General features: G+C 43.8%; 1 pseudogene; it reads right to left on the bottom strand.

Annotated features, from left to right (window-relative positions):
• Nucleotides 1–1,723: 1,723 nt before the first annotated feature.
• LOC139026577 (sphingosine 1-phosphate receptor 5-like) overlaps nt 1,724–6,962 on the bottom strand; it is a 14,313-nt pseudogene continuing 9,074 nt past the window's right edge.

Below are 6,962 nucleotides of genomic sequence, written 5' to 3'. Positions count from 1 at the left end.
GGGGGACATTATCCTTTACAAATACAGGGTTACATGTCCCAAATGATATGACAACCAAAACAGAGCTAGCCATCTCACAATAGCTGGCTCGCAGTAGAAACTACTAAATAGCATAACCATAAATATGACATAAACACCTGAAAGATACGAAATATGTACTTACATATCAACAAGGACGCACACTGGCCTTGGCTAACACAATGAAAGCTAACTGGTGGGAAAACACAAGGATGGCTGGAACTTTCTCTCACTTGACTTCTCTGCAGCTGATCTTCTTCTCTGAGCTGGAGATCGCCCAGCATGCTCTGCTCCACTTCACCGGTGGGCGGAGCTACAGCTCCAATATGATGAACTAACATTACTGACATGATTAACTGCAAATACTTCACAGCCTTTTGGACACTTAGTGTGCATCCCAAATGACACCCTATTCCCTATATAGAGAAATATAGGGTGCTGTTTTGGGATGTAGACCTAATCTTTGCTGCATTTTCTGTTATTCCTTGAAGACAAGCAGACTGGCCTTTTTCATGTTGGCTCAGCCTATGATAAATGTTTACTCTGTCGATTCTCTCATGTGTGTCAGTGTGTCAACGAGCCGTCCTTAACTGACATTATCAGACTAGGAGAAATGCAGGCACTTGACCCGTCTGTCCATACATGAGCGTGCGCACACACACACACACGCTGAGAAGACAATCACATGAGAACACACCCACACACGCACCCACCCACGCACACGCACGCACGAACGCACACACAGACACAGACACACACACACACACACACAGGAACCAGACTTAATCCCCCTGGGAGGGTGATCAGGGTAGCTCCCAGCTAACGCTAATCCCATAAACAAACAGTAGTTTGTGAGGAGGGGAAAGGCATTGTCTCTTGGGCTCACCTGGTTATATGTACTAGACCTGGGTTCAATTAGTAGTCGTTTTCTTACAAWTACTTAAYCTGTGGTTGATTGAGATTGTCTGGCGCTGTGGAACCWARGGAGTACTTYCAAAAGRGCAAACCCTGCCCATCTAGCACTTCAGACAGGCTCTGACAAACGCTGAAAGTATTTGAAAGGACACATATATTATTTGAACTCAGGTGTGTTTATGTACGCTACAGGTAGAACGTTGGAACAGGCAACAGGATTAGAGCAGGATATCCATAACACAACTGTCGACAAATAGTTGCTGGAACCTCTCATTTGAATGATATGCGGATCAACGTTCAGGTGTCACATTCACCACCCACGTTTGAGTGGGAGAGGTTTGGCTCCTTAGGCTTAGTTCATTGGCCAAGAAGCTATAGATGTAGGCTAGTCTTGCCGGAGGCCATCGGAGTGGAGTTCCAGAACAGGAAGTGAGCAGTTTCAGTGGCCATCAATTGGAACACTCGCTGGTGTCCACCTTCAATATGAAGTTCACTCTCAATAGAAATACAATACATACTTAAAGGACAAAGCCCTAATTCTGGGTTTAGCTCTCTCAAACAAAGAGCTGCCACAAAGGGTTCCTCAGGCCTGCTTTTCAGAGGGCAATGACACTTATGTTGCCATGATTCTATAGGAAGTTCCCTGTCATCACAGAGCTATCCCACTTTAGGCTCTTTAGACCTTGGAAGAGCTTGGGTAAGAGCTTTATGGGTGACTGAGCCACGTGATGAAGCGCAGAGGAGATGCGGTCGTCTCCAGGCCCTTCCACTTCTGCGCTGCACCTCCGTCTTATCTGAAGCTACACTCCAGGAACGGGCATCCCCATCCTCTTCACCTTGCCGTCCTTGGTCATGATACACGGGGCGGCAGAGCAGTTTAAACTAGGCGGACGACAGTCTTTGCTGGTCAGGGTGATATTATAGGGGTTGAGGAAGCGAGTTTCACCAATGGCAACGCCAGGAAGTAGTCCGCCTGAGGAGCAGGCGCAGCGGCGGGCAGGGCAGAAGTGATCTACGGCGAGGAGGAGGAAGAGCGGCAACCAACAAGCGATGAAGACGGCCGAGTACAATAGTGACTGTCTTGAAGGAGCGCATGTACTTCTGGGTTTCCTGGGCGAGGCCTTTGCGAGACTTCCCTTTGCTCCTCCGAGGCGTTGGGGCGCTGGGTGTTAGTGCGCACGATTACGGAAGACGGGCCGGCATCTCGCGTTTTGAGCGAGAAGCGACGATGTCGGGAGCACGCCGGCTGAATCACGGACACGCAGCACAGGATGTAAGACTTGGCGTAGAGCGGGAGAACCGTGGAAAGTCGGTCCAGAACGACCCATACAGTTTCCAGCCCAGGACGGGGAGCACCCAGCAGCCCTGCTAACTGCCAGCTCCCCCGATCAAGAGCACGCATCCGACCTTCTTTTGCCCCGTGGTATGGTTTCATTGTACCATGGGGTAACGGGCGTTTCTAAGATGGCCATAGGCTGATGACGGCAGGCGGCTAATGTGATAAAGACCTCCTTGCCCTCAGAACCAGAGTAATTGGAGTTAGTCCCTCAGTGTATTAGGACCAGACATGATGATGTTGGGCCATGTAGGTGACACCGCCAGCAGGTCCGCAGAGTCAGGTTTACCTAGGAAGAAATAGAAAATTTATGGATTGCATATGTGGATTTTTTTTGGATTATATTTGGGTAACATTAAGATGTTTTCTTAAGTTATATAAGAGATTATCATAGTAATAAAGTTGTCCTCTGAAGAAGGGGGGTGATGTAGGACAAAACAACAACGGTTACCTAGGAGATAGTACATGGGCAGGTGGAACTTCTTATTGGTCCAGATGGCTATTAGAACCACAGCATTCTCCAGGATGATAAGAAGACACACTACCAGGAAGGCTATGGCTTCAGGTTTTAACCCACGATACCGTCTGTCTGGAGCTTGCCTGTGTAGTTGTAGTGGGTCACACAATGACGTCATTGTTCTGGTAATCCAGAAGAATTGGAGCAGGCTTGGAGAGGAGGTGTTGATGGGTAGAGATCTATAGATTCAGTGGGGAAGGCCAGCGTAGGCAGCAGGGAAGGCTTCCATCTCCATGCTTCTCTACAGTTGGTTAAGCTTTTAGTGAACTCTTGGTTGACTCTTAATACCTTATTCTAGTTATTAAACGCATCGTTGAACGTGTCATGCTTCAGTTACCGATCAATACCAGTTGGTATGGGGGCTCTCTGTGAGTTTCGCTCCATAGAATGACAGAACTAATAATCAATAGACAAGAGATGTTCGTAGCAGCTGAGGCCAGGTTCTATTTCCCCACGTTATCTGATCAGGTGTTATGCTTGTCACTGCCACTAGGGGGTGCTCGTGTGCTCTTTTTGGAGGGGTCTTGACTGAGCCGCTTATTGTCCAACTCCTGTGAATTAAATATACAGAGGACATTAGGGTGAGAACAGTACAGTATGACTAATTACAAATATTCATAATGAAAACAAATAAACAAACAAATAAAATACTCAAAACATTTATCTACATTTTTAATTAAATTAGTCTATTGAATGCACTCTTATTCGTTGCCCTAAAACGTTTGCTATAGTGATTCATTTTTCAATTAAAACATTGGGCTTATGAAAAGTGTGGAGCAGAGTCGACATTGAGATACGCGACACATGCGCTTAGTTTAAAAACACACAGTGACAACACCACTTTGGGTAAAAGTTTTGACTGATTTTAGCGAGTACCCAAAGAGGCCATGTGAAATGTTTCAAGCTCTTTCCTTAACTACCTTAATTATGTTTAAAAAGAGTGAGTTAATCATGTTAACGATATTTAGACATTCAGCTCATAACAGTGCGTGCGTAAAGTTGGCAACGCGCGAACCTCTTTCACCTGCAACTTCGTCATAGCACAGTCGGGGTGAAATGTCAGTAGGTTGGAGAAATTTGAGTTTCCAAGAACGAAATCAGTGTAAAATGTATGGAATTTAATCTGGAATGCATATACTTTCATAAATAATGTCTTGTCAAAAGAAATCGAAACCAGAGTGGAGAATGTCTTGATCAGATAATGTTTATGTAAGAAAACCATTAAGGTGATCAAGGGTCGCATTCCTTTGAGTCTATGTGTTTTGAGAATGGATTTTTTTTCCTGCCTTGATGTCATATGTTAAGATTGTTTAAATGGTCTTGTCTGGAAACGTTAACTCAAATCTAATCTGTAGCCAATGAAATTGGGGCAACAAACTTGAAGTTTCAAGGTTCAAACTATAGAATTGCTAGGAATTAGAATACTACATTTAAAACGGATTTCTGTGTTTCAAAACAAAGCACAAAAATGCTAGCCTACACAAATTCCACAATATAGCCTGGATATAATAGGATCTATAGATTAGTCTGTAACTGTTCTTAAAATATGATAGCAGTTGTTGTATCTCACTGCACATTGCCATGGAATCACATCCCACTAGCAAATTGGTTCAAGACGTATTTTCAACGTCTTGTGCTCATTATGCCTACCATTTCCAATTCAGCCATTGACCGGTAATTACCCCAATCTCAGATCTTTTTCAGACTGATCTAATTGGTCAAAAGATTGGACTCTGTCTAAATTCAGCCTAATTGCCGTACGCTGATTACCCCAATAACGTCTCATTGGAATGTGCATGGTCTGTAAAGTTCCACGGTCCACAGACCAAAAAATAAGTTAACGGCCTGTGCATACTCACACAAATGGCATAGGCTACATACATGTCAAACGAAATCTAATAAACAGAAAGTGAAATTGGATGAAACCGAATTCAAAACATGTTCTGTGAGAAGAGATTCAGCACACTGCAGACACCCTTATCTTTCCAACAGACATAAAGACGCAATTCGAGCGCGTAAAAGCAACGCATCCAATGACGCGCGTTTGGTAAAACACTTTCTATTAACATAGACAGCACTTCGACATTGCATCTGTGAATACAGATATAAATAACCTACCTTGATTATAATGTGAGAGATATATCAATGCGCTGAAGAGATCCACACAACACACCGCACAAAAGAGACTGACAAGCAAAACAACCGGCGCAGCAGAACCTAACATGAAACATCCAGGGGGGTTGGTCTTAGCCCAATATACTCTCTCCTCTCGTCTCTCTCTCTGTCTTCTCCTCTCTCTCTCCTCTATCTCTCTCTCTCTCTCTTCATCTCTCTCTCTCTCTCTCTCTCTCTTCTTCGTCTCTCTCTCTCTCTCCCTCTCTCTCCTCGTCTCTCTCTCTCTCTCTCTCTCTCTCTCATCTCTCTCTACATTATCCATGGATGTTTTTGGACTCAATTCAACTTTTAAAAATACAGGGAGCAAGCAAGTACGGCAGGGAAAAGTGAGGGGGCAAGAGAATAGCATATTGTTGAAGAATTCGTGGTATTGTGTGTTTCGTTAATTTTTTTTGGGCCATAGAAAAGGATTCCATGAATTTACCCAGAGAACATATGGCTGGATTCTATAGTCTAATACTCAATTTGATAATTTATTAGGGTGCTTGTTTTCATGGAGACAGAACACAGGAAACAGTTGTATCTCCGATGGCTTGATTATAGTAGTAGTCGCTGTTAACATCATCTGGAAGTGTAAATAAAAATCCCATGTTTTATGTAGTGTTATCAGACTAGCTCTAAATTACCAGAGATTGCAGTAGTGCTAGTAAACATGCTCAGACCGCTAGTGTTATCACCTTGCCAAAGCCGAACCTCCAGGCATTGGCTACAGATTGAACCATGTCTGTTGGAACACAGAACACTGGCTACAGATTGAACAGGTCTGTTAACACTGAGAGTCCCGGCCAACCACTGTAATGTAATGTCCCATGATTGGATGTCTGGCTTAAAGCATATATTCATTCACGTGTGTGTGGGTGCTTACTATATTGGATACAGGGCTGTGCACATACCTTTGGAGAGGCAGGCTCAAAGACACTCATCCCACTGTCAGCAAGCTACCTAGCCTAGGCTACTGCTCATAGAGAGGGCAGTATATGGGCTATCAGCTGAGCATAGCGGATGTAGGCTAACCTCAGCCAACTAGTTAGTTAACTAACTGTTAGTTATGCGTGTTGTAACTATTGAACTACTCTTTACCTGTGATTGGAGTTTGTTCGCTGCTAACATCAGGTTGTAGCCTACTTGAGAAACAGTCTAATTGAACCCTTCCCTGACCGTGAGACGAACATACAATTTAAAACGTAACCAGTGTGCTATTACTCATACTACGCTAGGTGTCAGTAGATTCTGCTTGTGCAACAGCAGGAGGATGGGGCGCAGAGGAGCGGGGGAGGGGAATTTCCCAACATTAGAAAATGAGAAATTTGCTAATTAATGGGAAATTCTTTACAGAACCACAGAGACCCAACCCATCTGAATCAGCAATGTCTTACCTATACTTGTGAGGACTTTATGGAGACCAGCATCCCTAACCCTTTCCCTAACCCTAAACCTAACCCTAACTCTAACCTTAACCCCTAAACCTAACTCTAACCTTAACCCCTAAAACCCTAAAAACTCTAATTCTAACCTTAACACCTAAACCTAACTCTAACCTAACCCTAACCTAACTCTAACCTTAACCCTAACTAACCTAACTCTAAACCTTAACCCCTAACCTAACTCTAATTCTAACCTTAACCCCCTAACCTAACCACTAATCCTAATTCTAACCTTAACTCTAAACCTAACTTAGTGAGGACTTACTCACTTCTCTGAATTTTTGTTGGTTTACTATTCTTGTAGGACTTTTGGTAATCACAGTATACTAAAACATTACAATCATCACTGTAACACACAGGCCAACGACACGTTTTGTACAGCAAAACACTGTAACACACTGTACACCACAAGACTGTACACACTGTACATCACCAACATCACAATGGTTAGATGTATTCAATATCGTACATGACACACACACACACACCCCCACACATCACACCACATCCACATCCACCCAACACCATTCCACCACACAAACACACACACCACACATCATCATATAAATCATTCTCG

The sequence above is a fragment of the Salvelinus sp. IW2-2015 genome, unplaced genomic scaffold, assembly GCF_002910315.2.
Source record: "Salvelinus sp. IW2-2015 unplaced genomic scaffold, ASM291031v2 Un_scaffold5158, whole genome shotgun sequence".
Lineage (NCBI taxonomy): Eukaryota > Metazoa > Chordata > Actinopteri > Salmoniformes > Salmonidae > Salvelinus > Salvelinus sp. IW2-2015.
Note: the sequence above shows the minus strand (reverse complement) of the source record. Positions and strands in the feature narration are given on the sequence as shown.